Below are 23,208 nucleotides of genomic sequence, written 5' to 3'. Positions count from 1 at the left end.
TGCTTTGTTCTGTGCCTTTCAGATTAAATATATACTCAATATTGTGCATTGACATAACAAACCGGGGAAAATGTGCTAATTAACTGTGGGTTCTTAGGATGTATTCACATTCTGTACATTATTATTTCAAAAAGTCTTTTCCTGGGGTTTGCCTGATGGCGCAATGGTTAAGAATCTGCCTGCCAATGCAGGGGACACAGATTTGAGCCCTGATCCGGGAAGATCCCACATGCCGCAGAGCAACTAAGCCCGTGCGCCACAACTGCTGAATCTGCACTCTAGAGCCCACGTGCCTAAGAGCCCATGCTCCACAACAAGAGAAGCCACTGCAATGAGAAGCCCGCGCACTACAACAAAGAGTAGCCCCCGCTCGCCGCAACTAAAGAAAGCCCGTGCGCAGCAACGAAGACCCAATGCAGCCAAAAATGAATAAATAAATAAATAAATTTTTTAAAAAAAAGTCTTTTCTTTTTGGACCCATTCTCAGTACTAGATCTTCATTTGTAAGCAAGTTCCATAACATTACCTTTCAAAAGTAAAGCTAAAGAAGTATTTCCTTCTTCTGGAGTTTTGTTTTTGGTTTTTTATTTTTCAGTAAATTTGCTCCATTACCTGGATACGTTCTGTCAAGTGTTATCAATAAATTCAGTCATTCATTCAGCTAATACTTATTATAACCTACTGTGTACCACCACTGCTCTGAGGATGGATCAATGAACAAAACACAAAAAATTCCTTGCCATCATCATCATCATATTTTGCCTATATATGATATTTCTAGATATTTCACTTTATACTATAGAATCTTCTGTACATTCAAGTGACCAGGCTGTGATGGTCAATGCTCTGTCCTACTGGTCTACCTCTTTTTCCATCCTGGAACTCTGGGGTTCTTAGCTCTACTCTGCTTCTTCTCTTCTCTCCCCTTCTCTTCTCTCCCCTAAGTCAGATTTTGACCTTTATTCCAGGTAAAAACTATTAGATAATCCATTTTTGAATGATGGATGACAAACATGGACAGTTCCAATGTAACTATTTATCTATGAGGATTCATTACTTTCCACTCTGACTGTTGTACTACTGCTTAGCCCCAGAGCATGGCTTAAAGTCTTAATCCTCCTAGGTCACTTGGCATTTCTGGATAAAGTTTCATAACTTTTGTTAACTTTGTCCATTGTGCATTCAGGTTACCTAACATTAGTTGGACCCTAACTGAGCAGAACAAAATCCATGTTCATCTTTGTTGACACCATAATGGTCTCTCCACCATCACTATTTGAAATTTTTGTCTTACCAACATGCACTTCTTTTATTCTTAATCCAACCATATATTTGCCCTCAGTCAGGGACCTTGCCTTCCATGACTTCTCATCTCCTGTCCAGTCTTACTCTTCTGCAAACATTTGGCCACACTGCATCTGAAGGACTATTTCTGAACCTCAAGTCCATTTGTGGCAATCTTCTCTCCTAATGGCTCCTCCTCATTATCATGAACAATTTACTCTTTAGCAGTTTCCCAAGTACCTCATATTGTTTCACTATTGCGAGCCCCTGAACGTTCTTGTCCCTCTGCTGAGAATGTCCTCTCTGCTTCATCACTTGAAACCTACTTGGCTTTCAAAATTTTGATTAAACTTTACTACCATCAATGCAGACGCCCCATGGACTTCTCCCTCACTCCCGAGCCTGACATGGATGTCCCTTCTCTATATTCCTATCCAGTCCCATATGTTTCTCTATCATAGCATGTACCTACCAGTACATACATGTTGATTTATTAGTCTGTATTCCCCCAAAACTGTAACTTCCTCGAGCACAAGAACCATATCGGTTTACCTTTAGTCCCTGTGTCTATTACAGCCTGGTGCAGGGTATGAGCTCAGTAAATTTGTTAAAAAGATGGTTAAGTAGGAAATAGGAAGTATTCCTTCAGAAAATGCCCATTGCTTCATTTTGGAACTTCATAGTATGAGGACTATATTGCCAAAGAACAATGGAAATAATTATAGGACTGTGAGGAAAGAAAAGCAAAGACATTGAGATTATTTATTATTACTGGGGATATAGAGAGATGATCCTATAGCATCTATGATTATTATTAAATGCTTTTATCACACTGGTATCAAATCTAAACTGTAAACTACATGAGAGTGGTACACATCTGTTTTGTCCATATTGATCTCTCCAGCACTTAGCACATGTTAAGCATTAAATAAATACTTGTTGAACTTTGTTGAATGAGCAAAGTAGCAGGCACTCAAGTTAGATGGATTACGTCCTGCTAACACTGACGGAAGTTAAAATGTGTTTCTAGAAAAATGCTTTGTATTGATATTGGGGAAAGTCTTTCTGTATTATCTTCTAACCCTTTGTGTGTTTCCATCTTTCCTCTCGACCTCTGTGTTGTTGTTGTTTTTAAACTATATTTGTGGTGTTTTTGCTTTATAAAGGTTTTTTAATGTTTATTTTTATATAGTCAAACCTTTCATTCTTTTGATTTACTGTTTCTATGTTTTCACATTATGCTTATGAAGGCTTTCCTCATCCCAGAATTGGGAAAACATTCCTCTATACTGTATTTTATGGCTTTATTTATCTGTTAAGATCTTTAATCCATATGGAATTGATATTTGCATACAATGTATCTTGATTTAATGATTAGTGTACATACTCTGTTGTATATTATAATCTTTTTACCTTTATACTTTTCAATTTTGCCCTGGTTTACTTCTAATGGACAGGGGATAGCTATTCAAATTATCTTATTCATAAAATCATCCCAGGGTAGTGAGTCTTTCAGCTGGCCTCCTGCATTCAGCATCTCTCCATTGGCCTCCTGTGATAGATTTCCTGTTGGTTTTCTCACAATCTTCTCTGCCGCACTTCCTTCTCTACCCAGCAATCACTGGGATATTTTTTAAACACTAGAATGAAATCTCTATACCACAAGATATTTGTATCTATTTTGTTTACTGCTGTATCTCCAATGCCTAGAACAGAGACTGACACATAGTAGGTGCTTAATGAATACATATTGATGCAAACATAAATATCAATAGAATCATGCTGCTTCCCTGCTTAAAACTCAAGGGCTTTCCATTTCTATCATAATAAAATACAAACTCCTCTCAGTACAGACACACTGAGTTCTTCTCTTCCTCAAGACCCCACGCTGTTTCTACTTTAAGAATCTTCTTTTTTACTAGACAGCTGCTTGAATGTGACTGCCTCAGGGGACGCTTTCCTGACTCCACTATTGAGAGTACAGATACCTTAAGTTTCTTTACTTGTTTCTAAGTCACATAACTTTGTGACTCATAATCTTTTATAACCCTATTTGCTTTATTTTTATTTTCTTTCTCCGGGACCAGAATGTAAGCTCTATGAGAGTCTCCATGTTGTCTAGGTTTTCTTCTGATGTGACTCGAGTACCCAACATAATGCCTGGGGCTCGGTAGGCACCCAATAAATATTTGCTAAAAAAATTTTTTAAAGACATGTTTATGGCAACCATTACAATGCCAGTGTTGAGGTTCCAGCTAATTAGCTTAACAATTTAAAAGAAGTAACTCATTGGTTAACAAGACATCATGATAAACAACAAGAACCTACTGTATAGTACAGGGAACTATATTCAATATCTTGTAATAACCCATAATGTAAAAGAATCTGAAAAACGATAGATATATATGTATAACTGAATCACTTTGCTATACACCTGAAACTAACACAACATAGTAGATCAAGTATACTTCGGTTTAACAAAAAATAATAAAAGAAAAAATAAAATAAATCCTCTCCTCCTGAAAAAACTCTCTATAAAAATTTCTTCATCCATTAAAAAAAAAAACCATCATGAGATTGTGACATTACTAATGTCTTCAACTTTAATCATGCTTGAATGTAAAAACAACTACAACAAAGCAATTTATGCTCAAGCAGATTGAGCATAACCTGGTCATTTTATTCAAAGTAATTAAGTATCAATAGATGAATTTATACAAAGAGGCATAATTGGAAAAACAATAAAGAATATTTGTGCACTAACACATAATTATATCAAAGTTATAGAAAGTGAGTAGTAAAGACATATCACAGAGTATTAGAGGCATCACATAATTAAACATGGAATGTTAGAGGAGATGTGTGATTTCTTTGGAAGGACAGAAGAAAGGAAAGGACAGAAAAAACCCACACTATCATAGAAACTGAAAAAAATAAAGAAAATGAATATAATTGGTAATGAGGTTATAAAAAGTTGATGTCACCACCCTCCAAATCCGTAAGTATCACTTAAGTATACGTTGGTACTAAGAATAGCGTTAGGGATGTTGGGATACTAAAAGGTCCAGCTGAAGGTGTAAAGTGAAAACCTCTTGACAACTGAGAAAAAAGGAACAATTATGAAAAAAACAAAACTGTTTAAACACTAGATTGAACATGATTTTAAAAGATAAAAAATAATATAAAAGAGGAGGGACTTCCCTGGTGGTCCAGTGGTTAAGAATCTGCTTTCTAATGCAGGGGATGTGGGTTCGATCCCTGGTTGGGGAACTAAGATCCCACATGCTGTGGGGCAACTAAGCCCATGTGCCACAACTACTGAGCCTGGGCACCACAACTAGAGAGCCCTGGCACTGTAACTAGAGAGCTCATGGGCCGCAAAGAAGAGCCTGCTCCCTGCAACAAAATATCCTGCATGCCTCAACTAAGACCCAATGCAGACAAATAAATAAATAAATATTTAAAAAATAATATAAAAGAGGAGAGTTGGAGAAATAAAAAAGCAAAATAAGAGGATAGAAGAATATGAAAAATAATAGAAAGTAAAAAATATGCAAAAGCAGGGAAGAAATCTGGTAAAAAATCATGCAAAATTATAACTATCTTGGAAATTGAAAATAATAATGTGTTATAAAGAGCACAATAGCCAAATCATATAAAGTCATGATGATCGACTGGTGGCAATGTTTCCTTTTCTGCTGGTATGTGTCAGCCTTCAATAACTTTAAAAGGCTGTTTTCTTGACCCAAATTGAAAATCATCACACCAGCCTAGAAAAATAAAAATAAATGTCTTATTTTTCTAGAAAGGCCTTTATTTAAGATACTTTCTCTCTCCATCTGCTATCAGAAGGTAAAAATACAAATCAGTATTTCAGTCAATCAACTAACACATTTTCATTGAGCATTTACTATGCTCGGTGTTTGGGATTGTAGGAATAAGTTTGGGGCTCTGTCAGTTAAAATCTAATTGAGGAATTCAGAAATAATCACATGAATTAATTCATGAAAAAAAGCCATATTATATCTACATTCAACTCATTTGACTAGGCAGAATTTATTATATAAGATACAAATATGAATAGGGCACCATTACCACCATTCACAAAACAAAGATGGCTCCCGGATTTGAGCAGTGGGTTGGAATTTAGGATTTAAATTCCAGATTTACTTCTCTTTAGCTTAGAAGCTATAGATAAACTATATATAAACTAAGATAGGAGATAATGTCTACTCTACAGATTGTGGGAAAGACATTTAAGGCTCACTAACTATTCATGTACTTCTTCACATTTCCAAGCTCCTTTGCAGTTATGCCTAGACACATGACTAATTCTGGCCAGTGGGCCAGGATAAAAGTGATGTGTGTCACTTCCAGTCCAGAGAATTTGAGCCATCATTAGTAGTCCCCTGTCCGAGTGACCTAGAAGCTGAGAATGACCACCCTGGAAATTTACCTGACCTAAGATGGATCAGAATAAATTTTGTGTTGTCAATTGTGCGAGTTTTCCAGGTCCATTTGTCACAGCTGCAGAGCCTGTGCTGACTAATGAACAGGATTATCATGAGCTTCATGTGAAATGATGCATGTAAACTTCTCAGTATAGTGCTCAGCAATAAATGAAAGTGATTATTATTTATAGGACTTTCTAAATAAAATTAGTCATTAAAGGCTTTTTCCTGTTGTTTTTTTTTTTGTGTGTGTAACAGAAATAAATCCATTTTAGAAAGGAAACTTTGTAATGTGTTGGCAGAATGTTTCCAAAGCTACTTCATGCCTTTAGTTCCTCAAACTCTTTTCCCTAATTGAGTACACTTGATCTGTTGTGATAGGAGCGGCTACTTACTGAACTTGTACTCTTTGTAAACACAGTATATGTTTTTGGTCAGAGGTCTCTAAGGTTTTTATTTATGGATAATTCATTGCCCCAAACCAATAGTGAAAGCTAGTGATCTTTCAAACATGGAAACACCCTATAATTTTCTTCTGGCATTGCAACAACTTTGATGTTCATCTTTCTCTTTTCTGGCTGAACCTATATACACTTAAGTGCAGGATCACATTAAGAAAATGCTCAGACCACATGTAAACAACCCACGGCCAGACAATTCCTGAACCCTATGCCATGTCCAGTTTTCAAAGGATGTAAGCTTCTGTGTTGTTTTCTCTACCATATATTTTTTCATAAAAGTCCTACTTACTACTTCATCATGAACCAATGTATTTGGGCATAAAGTCTAGACATGCTGTGATTTTAAAGAAGTCTATCCCTTCCTGACTACCCCACCCTTTTTTCTTTTAGAGAGAGGTTTGGACATCTCTTGTGCCCTGGGACGTAGCTCTGTGGGTATATCTAGGCAGCACATCCCAATTAAAAAGATTTGGGGAAAAGATTTGAAAGGATATATTAAGGAATTAAATTTGCATAAGGAATAAATTTGAACCATCTGCAGATGCAAATCAGATGACCATAAGAAGGAATGAAGAGAAGGGCAAAGGGGATTGAGAACAGTTCATTCAATTGGTCCATTTTATTTTTTCAGTAAATAAAGTTACCACAAAAAAGAAACTTTCTGTGAACGTATTTGATCAATCATATAACTCCATAACATTCAGACACCTGTTGGTGGAAAAACAAACCCGGAACTTCTGTGCATTCAGCCAGTGGGTTTTATAAACTAAATCAGGAACCTGTTTCCCTCAGCTTTTCCTTCATCTCTTTTCCCTCTGTAGTTAAAAGATGACTCACCAGGGCTGAGTATACAGCTGACAAAAACAACCATGAGAAGCAGGATGAGCGGTGAGAGATGGGGGTGAATAGCACTCATTTAAATACGGCAGAAATATCCCCATTTATAGCTCCTGTGCAGGAGAGTTCTCCCAAGTACGTTTCAGAGCTCACAGGTAGGAAGCCCAGGACTCAGAGGCCACGTGGGACATTCTGTCAGAATGGGCGGGGCCACAGAGTCTAGAGTGGACAGGCTCTGGTCCTTGCACATGGTGACAGAAACTTGAATGAAGAAGACTGCTGCTGTGCTCACGGAAGGATGTAAGCCCGAGGCTGTAGTGAATGTCGGCATCACGAAACAGGCTGGACAAATGGTTGAAGCAAACAAGATGAAGATCAACAGGGATAAATATAAAAGATGCAGCTGGGGGTGGTGGGGGCATGGAGAAGGAGAGGGAGGGAAACAGAACAGAATAAAATAAAGTTCTGATTGTATTTAAGATTATTATTCAAAAATATTCATACTCTCCACCTCTACATGAACTTTAAAAAAATGGGTTTGGAGAAACTCAAAATAAAAGAATAAAAATGCCTTATAAATTCTGTAAAATGAAATTAAACTTCAGTCATTGTCAAAGAAATGCAAACTAAAGTAAGAAAAAGATACTATTTGTCACTTGTCAGATGGGCAAAGATAAACAGTTTGGTCAGATGAACAAAGATAAACGGTTTGATAGAGGGGGGGTTGGTTCTGGTGCGGGGCAAACAAGCACACTTAAATCCTTATTACTATTGTGGCGAGCACTTGATAGAGCAATTTGGAAATTGTTACCAAAATTTAACATAAATATGTTCTTTAACCCAGCAGTTTCTAGCTGTACTTTCACATGTGTTCAGACACATACCCACAAACTCAAGCTTTCCAGCCTTCTGTGTAATTGTACAAACAGTGGACACAAGTAATATCCTTCAATAAGAAGATAAATAGATTATCTGATGGAAAACCTGTAGTGGATTAAAAATACTATATGCTGATATAGAGTGATGGAATATGGAATGATCTCCTAAATATTTTGTTAAATGAGAAAAGCAATTTGTAATGCTGTAAATATAGTATTCTCTAATACTTAAGGAAAGAGAAAGGAACCTCAGGATTCAGGGGCAAATAAGAGTGTATAGTTGGGAAAAGAATGGGTATTTCTAAGCAGCTAGGCTGGAGTAATTAACATGGCTGTGAAAGAGCATGGTCGTTTAGGAAATAGTGAATGGTCCACTTAGGATATATACCAAAGCACCTACTTGCTAATTTTATATTATCATTTCCTCCTCTTGAATACTGGCATATATGCCAGTGCAACAGCATGATATCCAAAAAAAACAATTCCTGGTTGCCTAGAGTCACACTAACTTTGTTAGGAATGATTCAAACAAACACACTGGCAGGGCCTGATCACACAGAGAGCACCCTGGCTTTCAGTCATGTAAGCAACCTACTCCTCCCAGAGTAGAGATATGAGCCTTTTGGTTAGAGCGTGAAATCAATTTTAACCATCTCTCACAGCAATCAGGGAATCAATGTCAACCTTATAAGTCAACAGGTACCTACATTGTTCAAGAACCTACATCAGCAATTGGCAAAGGAGGCAAATGTTTACTCACCGTTTGGTAAATATGGCAATTTGAGTTTCCTTCTGTGTAGGGTTTAATTCTGGGGGCCTTATTTGTCAGTGTGTGCATATTAACTTGTAGCTTTACACAGTTTTACTGTATTTATTCTAATTTGTAGATCTGAAGTCTACAGATCTGCTTGGATAAGGTCTATTTTAGAACTGTGATCTCAACTTCATAAGTCTTGTGGTGAAGCCAGGTATGGACCACAGTTAGTGCTGAGTACCACACTATACACTAGAGTATACACTAGAGTATAAAGTTAGCAAAATTTTTCCTTCATGTTCTCCCCAGTCTCTTTATAAAGGATCCTATCTTAATGCTTTTTTAATCCTGGTGATCAGAGTCATCTTTTCATAGGTCTTTTGTTGAATCTAATGCCCTGGAAGTCACCACAGAAAGCAGACACACTTTGGTGAAAGTTGTTCCTAAAGAGAACAAAAGATGTCCCAGTAGAAAGGACTTTTTCAGTGACTATTTCTCCAATTCATTCTTAACATGCACGTAGACATAAATAAAAGGAGTATGGTGATAAATCTCATTTCCATTTTTTTTTTTGGCATAGGACTCTTGACTTTTGTTTTTTTCCTTCACATAGCATCTCAAACCTTCCCCACTTATATTTGGCTGCTTAATGGTGCACGTGTCACTTGATTTTTATTCTGGAAAACTCTAGCTTGGACCAGGACTCTAAGGGTTTCTGGTAGCATTACTTGTGATTATTTTAATAAACTTTTTTTTTTTTTTTTTTTTTTTGTGCAATTGGCTTTGTGGCCTTGGTATGCTCTCTCTCCCTCAGTATAATTAGATGTGAAATAAAAATGTCAGCTTAGGCTTTCCTCTAGGGTACCATTGGGCTTCAAAACGCTATAATCCTGTGATTCTTGTTTCCGTAAGTCAGCTGATGATATTTTTGGTGACTGGGAGGTTGGTCTCCGCAGCCAGACTCCCCTGCCTGTTTGGCATCAGCTGCCTGTTCACCCTGTACTCCGTGGACCTCCTTCTCACACAGGAATCTCTTTGATCTCAAAGACAGCTCTGTAAGATGCAGAGCAAAACAAATACCAGAAGATTTCCCTCCGTGGTGCTCATGACAATATGAGTGGTCCAAGAGCCTAAGAAAGCTTAAAAACAACTGATAGTACTATCCTTGAAGCAACATTTGCAAGTGCCAAATTAATTTCTATCAACACAAACAAATAGGTTATTTCAAAGAGGAAACTTCGCACACATAAAAGGAGTAGAATGAATGACACTTCAAAACGGCTTTGATTATCCATTTTCATAAATACAACAACACCCTGCGGGGGGGACGGAAACTCCTGCTTTTACCATCAACTAAATTCTCTAGAGCAGGGGTCCCCAATCCCCCGGGCGGTGGGCTGGTACCGGTCCACAGCCTGTTAGGAACCGGGCCGCACAGCTGGTGGTGAGCGGCAGGCGAGCGAGCGAAGCTTCATCTGTCACTCCCCATCGCCCCCATCGCTCACATCACCGCCTGAGGCATCCCCACCCTGTCCGTGGAAAAACTGTCTTCCACGAAACCGGTCCCTGGTGCCAAAAAAGTTGGGGACCTCTGCTCTAGAGCTTGCAGAGGATGAATTTCATAGCAGTCCTTCCTTTATTAAGCAGCCATATTAAATGATTCCCCGCATACGTGTAATCGACCAATGAACTGACCCACTTGAAAATACGCTTTTTTCTTAAAATTAAAGAGTAGGTCATGCATGGATATACATAAATTAATTTGATAATGAATATGAAGAAGCAAGAAAGCTTTAATAATAAATGACCCTGTCACCTTACAAGTGAAAAGTAAGGACGTCTAATACCGAAGCCTAGCAAAGCATTGGATATGCATTCAATTTAAAAGCTGGGGACGTTACACACTCTGCACTCCAAAAACACAATCTCACTTAACATGATGTTGTGAATCAACTATACTTAAATAAATGAATAAATGAAGGAATAAATAAATAAATAAATAAATAAACAAACCACAATCTCACCCAGGCTTGATATCGCCTCAGAATCTTCTAACAGAGCACACCGATCAATTGGAGTTGGCCCAAGAGATTTTTACCCAGCCAGGTTCCTTTTGCCCGGTGCACAGCAAGCCAAAATGCTCAGATGCTGAGGTTTGCAGGTCTACCGGCCCTCTGCACGTTGCTCTGAGGGTGGAGTTTGTGGCCCTTTGATGTCAAAAGGTCACCAAACACTCGTGCATGCCCAGTTCGGGGGTAAGTGGACCTATCCAGTCTTAACCAGCTCAGCTCAAACTGGACACAGCTGACTCCAAGTTCCTAGAACAACTCGGGCAAACATCTTCTTGTTTAGGCTACACGCCTCTTGGAGGACACGCAAGTCTTTTTTTTTTTTTTTTGGCTGCGTTGGGTCTGTGTTGCTGCACGCGGGCTTTCTCTAGTTGCGGCGAGCGGGGGCTACTCTTTGTTGCGGTGCGTGGGTTTCTCATTGAAGTGGCTTCTCTTGTTGTGGAGCATGGGCTTCAGTAATTGTGGCACGCAGACTCAGTAGTTGTGGCTCGTGGGCTCTAGAGTGCAGGCTCAGTAGTTGTGGCGCACAGGCTTAGTTGCTCTGCAGCATGTGGGATCTTCCCGGACCAGGGCTCGAACCCGTGTTCCCTGCATGGGCAGGCGGATTCTCAACCACTGTGCCACCAGGGAAATCCCCATGCAATTTTTAGAACCACCTTGATTAGTCAAGGCAGGTGAAATAGATTTAACCCACGGTTTCAAGAAGCAACATGTTTGCCATCTGTTAGAACTGTCCCTGACACTCACAGTACGTCCATGGGCCAGCAGCATTAATATCACCTGGGCATTTGTTAGAAGTACAAATTTTCAGGGCTACCCCGAGACCTGCTGGACCAGAATTTCTAGGGGTGCGACCTAAGGATCCGGGTTTAACAAGACTTCCAGGTGATTCTGATACACACCAAAGTGTGAGCAGGCTACTTGAATGTTCCGCACGTCAACACACTGGGTTTGCTCAGATGGCAAAATGGTGAAACGAACAGAAACTAATGTTTATGGAGGACCTACTATGTTCCAGGCACTGTTCAAAGTGCTTCTCATATGGTTATGATCCTTTGATGTAGATAGTTCTCGATAAATAGATGGTAGATAATAGATAGATAAATAGCTAGACAGACAGGGAAGGAAAGAGAAAGAGGAAGAAAGGAAGGAAGGGAGAGAGGGAGGAAGAAAAAGAGAAAGAGAGGGAAGGAAAGAAGGGAAAAGAAGGAAGGAAGAAGGAAAGGAAAGAGGAGGAAAATGTAGGGGAGGGGAGGGAAGGAAAGGAAAGAAAACTAGATTTCAGAGTTGTTATGTAGCTTTCATGCAACTGGTGAGACATTGAGTCAGAACTCAATCCCCAGGGTAATTTCAAAGTCCAGCTTTTTTTCCTCTTTGTTCATTCTGACACACTAAGCAATACAAGTAAGCAACCAACGTTTCTATGTCAACAAAATTTAATTAATTGTTTGGGCCAGAAAAAAAAAAGTCACTGGAGAAATTAGATAGTTCACTGCTCTCTTCACAGAATCTCATTTGTCACAGAATCATAATGAACCAAAAAGTCATCCAATTTCTAAAATCTTGGAATAACTTTATCTACCATGAAATCCAGAGAGGCTGTGGATAGAAAAGCATTTGTCAGTGCAGAATTTGGCCATTAGAGCCAGAAGAGAAAGTTTTGGTCAGAACATTGGGACTAAGAATAAAAATTCCCAGTCACTTTAAAAATTCTTAGTAGATTATGTGTTATGTTTTCTAAAATGAGTTTCCAAATAAAGTTTCAGGAAGAGGTCTGAACAAAATATTCTTGTAACTGTTGCTTTTCCCTCCACGTTTTCTTTTTGAATACTTCTTTTTTTGGCCAGAAAGAGTTTTTCTTGTGCCTGACAAAATAAGCAAAATGCAAACTAGACCAAAAATAATGTACTTTCAAAAATTACTGTATGAATGTATTTATTTTGGCTAATAAAAACATTTCCATTAAATCCAAAGTCTTCATTTCAGCTGCTTTAATTGGAACCTGTGTGTGATCAGGTAGGAAGGAGACTAGTGCATTTGCACATTGAGGCAAAACACGAAGATCACATGGAGCCGACAGCCCTGTCGCTGGCGGTCACAGCCCGAAAGTGCTGGTGTGGCCTGAGGGGCCAGTGTCCTGCCAAATGGCATATCTTTCCTGTGTAGGATGAAGGCCTCTGGTTTTCCCTTCCTGTGATCATTTGAGATCCCTGCAATGATTATAGCATCCAGAGGGCAAACTTGAACAAGTCAGGCATCACATCAAAAAGGACAAATTGTCTCTTTTGCACTTGACTGTCATGATATTCATGTGACCTTAGTCCTAGGGGTCTCTTTATCTGAACCATGTGGCTGGGAAAAAGAATCATGAATTCCCTTTAATACTAGTTCATCGGAAGCTATTGATGAATTTTTCTGTGTGGCTTATTTTACCGCATCCAATATTCTGAGAAGTTTTCTCTTATTTTTCCTGCTGGTTGTGGTTGTTTTGCAGGTTCTTATGTTTCTATAGATTGTTTTAGAGCTCCCATTCTCTGCTGAACGTTGATCAAAGCATGAAGTGCAGACAAAATACATCATGCTTTTATAGCCAGGTTCCCAAATTCTCAAATGTCAATGCTAATTGTTTCCATGAGGTTTTCTATAGTGAGTGACAGAATTTCTCATTTTATAATATAGTCTTTTGTCAGTCACTGCACGGGTTGCTTTCCTGTAGTGCCCCACAAGTACTTTCCGGCACTTTGTGTGTGTGGCTGCATGGGCAGAATGTCGCGGCCGCCATGTGAAAACAGGAGCAGAGAGTTCAACTCCCAAGTGTTTCGAATTCTTCAGTCAACTGAAGCTTGCAGATAAGGTAGTTGGTATCTCACTGTCCAGAAGACACACCCATCATTCTCTTGATACAGATGTGTGCTTAGTGTTTGTGAATAATCACTAACATCGTAGGTGGCAACTCCAGCAATTCAGATGGAGGGGCAATTTCCTAGACAAATAGCACGTCAAGGCGGCTGTCTCCCCACTGCGAGAGGACCGGGATTTGTGCCGTCTCCAAATGTAGCCCCACCTCTGTCCTCAAGACAATGACTCATCGTATGGGTTTGGGTTATTAAGCAAGACATTTGATTCAATAAATTCAATAAATATTTACTGAGCCCTATATTCAGCATTCTTGATAAATGTAACGCAGTGGGAATACCTGCCCTCAGGGAGCTTCTAGTCCTGGAAATTGTAGCAGAGGCAAGGCACAGTTACAACCTAATCATAGTTCCAGGAGGACAAACTTTCTTTAGCATTCGAGATGACAGATGATGAGCATAATAGCAACTAGGAATGAGAATTGCATGTTGTGACATCACTCTGTGCCAGATAGGATGCTAAACTCTTTACCTCTTTCTGTGTGTTGTTTACTTCAATCCTAAAAAGCAGCCCCCCCAACCAAAACCAAACCAAAACAAATGAAACTTTACATATTACTATTTTTATATTACAGTTGAGGAAAATGAAGCTCAGAGACATTGATCTCATGAACACCCTGACCACTCACCGAAGCTGAAGCTTGGCTATGGTGTCTGCACCCTCTCCTTTTTTATTCTGGACATTTCCAGTCCCCAAACTGGCAATTATAATGTTGGTATTTTGACGAAGAGAGCTATTTGGGGAAAGATATTGGCTAGCTTGATCTTTTATAAAGGATATGAGTTATACATATGAATTTAATGCAAAATGGAAAGATGGGAATCAGTGAACTGACATAGTCATATCATAATAGCAACAACTTAAAAAGGCACATTTTATTAAGCCAATATCTAGATACTTACCATTTAAATATTCTATGTAAATTAACCTTTCTAATCCTATAGCAGCCCTATTATCCCCATTTTACAGTTGAGGAAACCTTAGAAATTAAAAAAAAAAAAAACAACTTTCTGAAAGGAGGCAACAACCAAGTAAAATTGGAAGCATGTGTAATAATTAGCCAGATCAAAAGATTAGAATAAGATGTGTGTGTCAGGATAGCTTAGAAAATGCTGCAGTAATAAATATCTCAAAATTCTTAAGGGCTTAAAGCAAACAACACAGGTTTATTTCTCCTTTATACTTCATGTCCATCTCAGGATACTGCCCTGATTCAGGGACTGAAGCTGACATATACTCCACTCCCTGGAATGTAGCTAGTTGCCATGACAGAAGGAAGGGAGATGGAAAATTGCACATCTGGTCCTAAAAGCTTCTGCTTAGATGTGACACACATTGCTTTTACTCACCTTTCATTGGTCAAAGCAAGTCACATGATCATGGTTAACTTCAAGGAAGTAGGGAATGCTATCCTACTATGGAACAGGAGGAGAATACTTAGAAATGGTGGTGAATAGTACTAATAACTGCCTTGGGTAGAGACCAGAAGAATGTTCCAGACAGAGCCAACAGTCAAGGCTTAATAAAGTTCTATGTGAATGGGAAACTATAAACATTTTGGTAATGGAAGCTGGGTTATGAAGGTCTTTGTAGCCACTTTTATAAGCTTGGACTTTATTCTGACATAGGAGAGCTTTGGAGGCTGTAAGAAGAAGAATGATTGTCAGCTTTTGTTTCACACAGGTTATTATGGCTTTGGTGCAGTGGATAAATTTGAAGAAGTCAAGACTAGAAACAAGAAACTCAAGTAGAACAGAATTAAAATTATCAGAAACTAAACTATGTTGAAGATAGTAGATGCAGAGAAGACAAGATTAATAAAAGCTTAGGAGTTATAACTGAAGGAACTTGTTGATTAATTGAATATGGAAGACTAGCAAACTCTCAGGTTTAAGATTTGGTAAATGTTGATTTATTAAATGACAGGGAATATGAAAGGAACAGGATTGAGGGTAAAATGTTCTTTGCATATTAGCCTGTGGATCTCACAAGATTGGAAATGTCTAACAGGTATTTGTAAATAGGAGTCTGAAACCCGGAGAAAAGGTCATGGATAGAGATTTAGTTTTGGAAATCACTAGGATACAGAAATAGTTAAAATCCTGAGAGTAGATGACAGTCCAAAGAGAAGCTCTGTCATGAAAAAAACAGTGAACCAAGGATGGAACTCAGAAACTCCAACATTTAGAAAAGAGACAAAGCAGGAGGAGTTCATGAAAGCGATAAGGAAGGAATGGACAGGGGCCAAAGTAGGGAGAAAGAGAGAATTCAACAAAGTCAGATGCATCAGTCGATCCTGAGAGATAAATTCTTAAAGTGCCCTTTGGAGTTGGGGATAACTGAGGCTATTGATACACTTTTTAAAAAAAATATTGAAGTATAATATATACAAAAAATTTCACATAGTCAATGCACACAATTTGTTGGGTTTGGCATATGCATACACCTGCAAAGACATCGCTTCTATTATGATAATAGACATATCTGTCACCTCCAAAAGTTTCTCTGTGTCCCTTTTAATTTTTTTGTGGTAAAAACACTTAGCATGAGATCTACTCTATTAACAAAATTTTAAGTGCACATTGCAGTACCACACTACAGGTGCTATGTTGTACAGCAGTTGGTATACTTTTCAGTTATGCAAGTTGAATAAGATCTATTGATAAACTTTAATAGAACATATCAGTTGATTGGTTGGGAAAGAGTAAATTTCAGTGGATTGAGGAGTGATTGGGTAGTGCCAGAAGGAAGACAGTGAATACAGACCACTCTGTCAAAAAGTTTGACTGAAAAGAAAAGGAGTAATAAAGTAATACATAGATGAAGTCACAGAGTCAGGAGATTTCCTAAAGTTGAAGACTCTTGGGCAAATTTATGTTTATAAGCTATGGAGAAAGAGATGGTGATGTTGGGAGTATAGGAGATAGAGATGCAGAACAAACAAATGATATCCTTATTTCCTAAATACTCAACAATTCTAGTTTTGATAAATAAACACTTTACTATGGAATTTGAAAGGGAGACTTTACTCTTTCAAGAAAAAAAATCAATATATACAAAGTCATAATATCCTTATGAAAGACAGAATGGTTCAGTGAAATGAGCTGGAGCTTCAGAGGCTGAAGGTTTTTCATCATGTCCAGATGATTGATTTACTGTATAATTTGGGCAAGTTATTTTAATTTCCATTGGCTAAGAAGCATGCAAATTTTAGTTAACTCAGGTTGAACTTATCTCTCTGTCTTGTTTTTCACATATGTAATATAAGTGTAAGCCAACCCCTGAATAACTAGGAAAGATAATTAGCTAGGATGTTTGCAATAAAAAATATTTTGCAAACAAAAAATAATGCACAAACATTTCTTGAAAACATGTTATTTTACATATAATTTCAAACCACTTTATGGTATATCCTTTTTTTGCACCTAAAAGCTTAGTTTTGAAAAAAAATTGATAATGGTCGAATTTCAAAGAGTGTTATTTATAAAGGAGTCAGGGAAGCCATAATCAAGAATTCTCTTGAATTTCTTTCAAACACCACAGGTTAGCAGATCCTAGCAGCCCCGTGAAAACCCTGAAATAACACCTTTGTAGCCATCTGGTTCAGACTGGCTTTATGATATCTCCATCAGCAACTTGCCGCTATGAAGCGGGGCAGCCCTCTTGTTCTTGCTTAGTTTGCAACCTGTATGCTTGTCATATATGCTACACACTGCAATGTAGAAGGAAATTATTTTTTGCTGCTCCTCCAAACTTTAGTTCACTTTCTAATTTAACGGCTGTTGAGCATTTTTCATCCCTGCCTGGCTGCCAGCCTGGCAAGCTTCCTCTCAAAGCTGTGGGGATACGGCCCTTCCTCTGCTTGCAATTCTAGCCTTCATCTGCAACAAGAATTTTAAAACTGTAGTTCTTATTCCTGTGAAATGTATTTTCAATTGATTGTTGGTGGTGACTTTGAGCACTGGTTTGAGACAAATTCCAACCCATTCCAACCCAATAGGGGAAAATACGGTGATGAAAATTTGATGTCTAGGAATTCCCTGGCAGTCCAGTGGTTAGGACTCCATGCTTTCACTGCCAAGGGCCCCAGTTCAATCCCTGGTCGGGGAACTAAGATCCCACAAGACGCGTGACATGGCCAAGAAAAAAAAAAGATGTCTACAGTGGGTGTTGAAAAAGGAGGGGCAGAATGACACCAGGTATTTACCATCCTCACTGTCGGCCCACACTTTGGGATGTAGCATCTATCACTGGGAGCTCTATTCCTAATTAGGAATTCTAGCCCTAATTATCAAGTGCTTTTCTGTCTTGTTCCATGTTCAGGGAACTTTATCCCTACATTGCCCTATTTCTGAGTCAGTCTTAGTAACCCACAGTTACTTGGCTGGACCTTAAACTATGACAAGCCCCTGTCATATAAAAAGCCTTGTGCTAATTATTACATGAGAAAAAAGGATTAAAAAGCAAAGGTTCTTGTCCATATGCATGAATTGTTTCAGTTTGCTTTCTTCTTTGGTTTACTTGTGGCTACTTTTCAATTCGCTTCCTGTGGTGGGTTTTTATGGGGTTGACTACCTGTAATACCATTATTGTAAGTTGGTTCTGCAGAGAGAGAAAAGAATTCATAAAAGCCACAATCTTTATCTTTACCAAATGGAAAACAATCCCTACATTCGAAACAGTATATTATGAAATAAAATACACTGGGACCTAATTAAACTTAAAAGCTTTTGCACAGCAAAGGAAACCGTCGACAAAACAAAAAGACAACTTACTGAATGGGAGAAAATAGTTTCAAATGATATGATCGATAAGGGATTAATATCCAACATATATAAACAGCTCATATGATTCGACATCAAAAAAACAAACAACCTGATTAGAAAACGGGCAGAAGAATTGAAAAGACATTTTTCCAAAGAGGAAACGCAGATGGTCAACAGGCACATGAAAATATGCTCAGCATCACTAATCATCAGGGGATGACTGCCAATTTTTTTTTTTTTTTCATTTTAAAGGTATGCTTTTTCCTAAATGATTAATAAGTAATCTCTGGGATAACATTTTGGTACCGTGTGAATATTACACTCCCCAGCACATTTCACCCAGTGGTTTTAGCATGCATTGACGATCCTTGTCTGAGCCACATTGGAGACTGCAAAATAGTGATTTCCTAATTTTATTATTCCTTCTTCATTTATTAGCTGGCATTCTTTTGTGAAGAAAAGACCCCCTTTTTTAGTATCTCTATGGACCCACAGAAGGATTAAAATCCAATTTGTTTTTTTTTTTTCAATATTTAGAATTCCCAAATTGTCCCATATTTGGCCCTTCATGCTTGCTGCTTTTCCTTTTGACCTGTACTTACCATTCTCTGCACACTTTCTTTGCTTTCTGACATAAGATGTTCCAGGCTCACCTTGTACATTCTCTGTTTCTGATCTGGAATCAGCCATTTTTCCAGGGAACATTCCTTCCTTTCAGTGATGAACAGTGCTTTGAAACCAAGGTCTTGGCACTAGTATGTTCATTACCTCTGGATAACATTGCTTCTGGGCCTCTTCAGTGGACAGAGCTAGGAATGTATATATTTTTAAAATCATGAGTTCATGCTGGTAACTCCACTTCAAATCCAGACCTCAGGGGTCCTGACCTTCCCCATTCCATATTTATATACTGCTTTTCCCACAATGAGAAACTTGAATCCTAATACCACCAATATTTACTCACTTGCTTTATCCTACAATAGACACACACACAAAAATAACTTTAAGAACCAACAACAAACCTGCTAAGTAATGTTCATGTTGTTTTTGTTTTCCTTTACCCTGAGAAAAATATCTCATGAAGGGTATATAGTCTGAGAAATATGTTGAAGACTTATTTGAATAACCTTTTTATAAAATGAGTGTTTGTGTTATCACAGTAGTATAAAATTGTGTTCAGTTTTTTCTGATTGAATTAAAGATTAGGGTTTTTTCATCCCCTTTGATATAATTTCAGTTTTTAATATGTGAATATTTACATGGCTCAAAAACTCCCCAAACTATAAAAAAGTTGTTCTCAGAAGAGGCTCATATACTATCTTTTTTAACATCTTTAATGGCGTAAAATTGCTTTACAATGGCGTATTAGTCTCTGCTCTATAACAAAGTGAATCAGTTATACATATACATATATCCCCATATCTCCTCCCTCTTGCATCTCCCTCCCACCCTCCCTATCCCACCCCTCTAGGTGGTCACAAAGCACCTAGCTGATCTCCCAGTGCTATGCCGCTGCTTCCCACTAGCTATCTATTTTACATTTGGTAGTATATATAAGCCCATGCCACACTCTCACTTCGTCCCAGCTTATTCTTCCCCCTCCCTGTGTCCTCAAGTCCATTCTCTATGTCTGCGTCTTTATTCCTATCCTGCCCCTAGGTTCTTCAGAACCATTTTAAAAAAGATTTTTAGATTCCATATATATGTGTTAGAATACGGTATTTGTTTTTCTCTTTCTGACTTACTTCACTCTGTATGACAGACTCTAGGTCCATCCACCTCACTACAAATAACTCCATTTCGTTTATTTTTATGGCTGAGTAATATTCCATTGGTGCCACATCTTCTTTATCCATTCATCTGTTGATGGACACTTAAGTTGCTTCCATGTCCTGGCTATTGTAAATAGAGCTGCAGTGAACATTTTGGTACATGACTCTTTTTGAATTATGGTTTTCTCAGGGTATATGCCCAGTAGTGGGATTGCTGGGTAGTATGGTAGTTCTATTTTTAGTTTTTTAAGGAACCTCCATATTGTTCTCCATAGTGGCTGTATCAGTTTACATTCCCACCAACAGTGCAAAAGGGTTCCCTTTTCTCCACACCCTCTCCAGCATTTATAGTTTGTAGTTTTTGATAATGGCCAGTCTGACTGGTATGAGGTGATACCTCATTGTAGTTTTGATTTGCATTTCTCTAGTGATTAATGATGTTGAACATTCTTTCATGTGTTTGTTGGCAATCTGTGTATCTTCTTTGGAGAAATGTCTATTTAGGTCTTCTGCCCATTTTTGGATTGGGTTGTTTGTTTTCTGATATTGAGCTGCATGACCTGCTTGTAAATTTTGGAGATTATTTCTTTGTCAGTTGCTTCATTTGCAAATATTTTCTTCCATTCGAGGGTTGTCTTTTTGTCTTGTTTATGGTTTCCTTTGTTGTGCAAAAGCTTTTAAGTTTCATTAGGTCCCATTTGTTTATTTTTGTTTTTTTTCCCATTTCTCTAGGAGGTGGGTCAAAAAGGATGTTGCTGTGACTGATGTCATAGAGTGTTCTGCCTATGTTTTCCTCTAAGAGTTTTATAGTGTCTGGCCTTACATTTAGGTCTTTAATCCATTTTGAGTTTATTTTTGTGTGGTTTTAGGGAGTGTTCTAATTTCATTTTTGTACATGTTGCTGTCCATTTTTCCCAGCACCACTTATTGAAGAGGCTGTCTTTTCTCCATTGTAAATTCTTGCCTCCTTTATCAAAAATAAGATGACCATATGTGCGTGAGTTTATCTCTGGGCTTTCTATCCTGTTCAATTGATCTATATTTCTGTTTTTGTGCCAATACCATACTGTCTTGATTACTGTAGCTTTGTAGTATAGTCTGAAGTCAGGGAGCCTGATACCTCCAGCTCCGTATTTCTTTCTCAAGATTGCTTTGGGTACGTGGAGTCTTTTGTGTTTCCATACAAATCGTGAAATTTTTTGTTCCAGTTCTGTGAAAAATGCCATTGGTAGTTTCATAGGGATTGCATTGAATCTGTAGATTGCTTTGAGTAGTGTAGTCATTTTCAGAATGTTGATTCTTCCAATCCAAGAACATGGTATATCTCTCCATCTGTTTGTATCATCTTTAATTTATTTCATCAGTGTCTTATAGTTTTCTGCATACAGGTCTTTTGTCTCTTTATGTAGCTTTATTCCTAGGTATTTTATTCTTTTTGTTGCAATGGTAAATGGGAGTGTTTCCTTAATTTCTCTTTCAGATTTTTCATCATTAGTGTATAGGAATGCAAGAGATTTCTGTGCATTCATTTTGTATCCTGCTACTTTACCAAATTCATTGATTAGCTCTAGTAGTTTTCTGGTAACATCTTTAGGAATCTCTACGTATAATATCATGTCATCTGCAAACAGTGACAGCTTTACTTCTTCTTTTCCGATTTGGATTCCTTTTATTTCTTTTTCTTCACTGATTGCTGTGGCTAAAACTTCCAAAACTATGTTGAATAATAGTGGTGAGAGTGGGCAACCTTGTCTTGTTCCTGATCTAAGAGGAAATGGTTTCAGTTTTTCCCCATTGAGAACGATGTTGGCTGTGGGTTTGTCATATATGGCTTTTATTATGTTGAGGTAAGTTCCGTCTATGCCTACTTTCTGGCGGGTTTTTATCATAAATAGGTGTTGAATTTTGTCAAAACCTTTTCCTGCATCGATTGAGATGATCATATTGTTTTTCTCCTTCAATTTGTTAATATGGTTTATCACATTGATTGGTTTGCGTATATTGAAGAATCCTTGCATTCCTGGGATAAACCCCACTTGATCATGGTGTATGATCCTTTTAATGTGCTGTTGGATTCTGTTTGCTAGTATTTTGTTGAGGATTTTTGCATCTATGTTCATCAGTGATATTGGCCTGTAGTTTTCTTTCTTTGTGACATCTTGTCTGGTTTTGGTATCAGGGTGATGGTGGCCTCATAGAATGAGTTTGGGAGTGTTCTTCCCTCTGCTGTATTTTGGAAGAATTTGAGAAGGATAGGTGTTAGGTCTTCTCTAAATGTTTGATAGAATTTGCCTGTGAAGCCATCTGGTCCTGGGCTTTTGTTTGTTGGAAGATTTTTAATCTCAGTCTCAATTTCAGTGCTTGTGATTGGTCTGTTTATATTTTGTATTTCTTCCTGGTTCAGTCTCAGAAGGTTGTGCTTTTCTAAGAATGTGTCCATTTCTTCAAGGTTGTCCATTTTATTGGCATATAGTTGCTTGTAGTAATCTCTCATGATCCTTTGTATTTCTGCAGTGTAAGTTGTTACTCCTCCTTTTTCATTTGTAATTCTATTGATTTGAGTCTTCTCCCTTTTTCTCTTGATGAGCCTGGCTAATGGTTTATTAATTTTGTTTATCTTCTCAAAGAAACAGCTTTTAGTTTTATGGATCTTTGCTATTGTTTCCTTCATTTCTTTTTCATTTATTTCTTATCTGATCTTTATGATTTCTTTCCTTCTGCTAACTTTGGAATTTTTTTGTTCTTCTTTCTCTAATTGCTTTAGGTGTAAGGTTAGGTTGTTTATTTGAGATGTTTCTTGTTTCTTAATTTAGGATTGTATTGCTATAAACTTCCCTCTTAGAACTGCTTTTGCTGCATCTCATAGGTTTTGGGTCATCGCGTTTTTATTGTGATTTGTTTCTAGGTATTTTTTGATTTTCTCTTTGATTTCTTCAGCCATCTCTTGGTTATTTAGTAGTGTATTGTTTAGCCTCTATGTGTTTGTTTTTTTACAGATTTTTTCCTGTAATTGATATCTA

The 23,208-nt window shown here is 37.9% G+C and overlaps 1 long non-coding RNA gene across 4 annotated transcripts in view; it reads right to left on the bottom strand.

The window, feature by feature from the left end:
* Window positions 1-23,208, bottom strand: part of LOC309635084 — a 143,449-nt gene that overhangs the window by 10,230 nt on the left and 110,011 nt on the right. For 2 of the 4 annotated variants that reach the window (XR_014248619.1, XR_014248620.1), the window contains exon 3: window positions 19,070-19,225. The exons of 1 other annotated variant lie outside the window; for it this stretch is intronic. This is a non-coding gene — a long non-coding RNA (uncharacterized lncRNA). Of the gene's footprint in view, window positions 1-11,060; window positions 19,226-23,208 lie in introns of those variants that run through there. One more of the 4 variants, XR_014248622.1, reaches the window with a different exon arrangement.

This window comes from Balaenoptera borealis (assembly GCF_965194805.1).
Source record: "Balaenoptera borealis genome assembly, chromosome: 9".
Taxonomy (NCBI): Eukaryota; Metazoa; Chordata; class Mammalia; order Artiodactyla; family Balaenopteridae; genus Balaenoptera; species Balaenoptera borealis.
The sequence above is the reverse complement of the archived record's forward strand: the minus strand, read 5'-3'. Positions and strand labels throughout refer to the sequence as shown.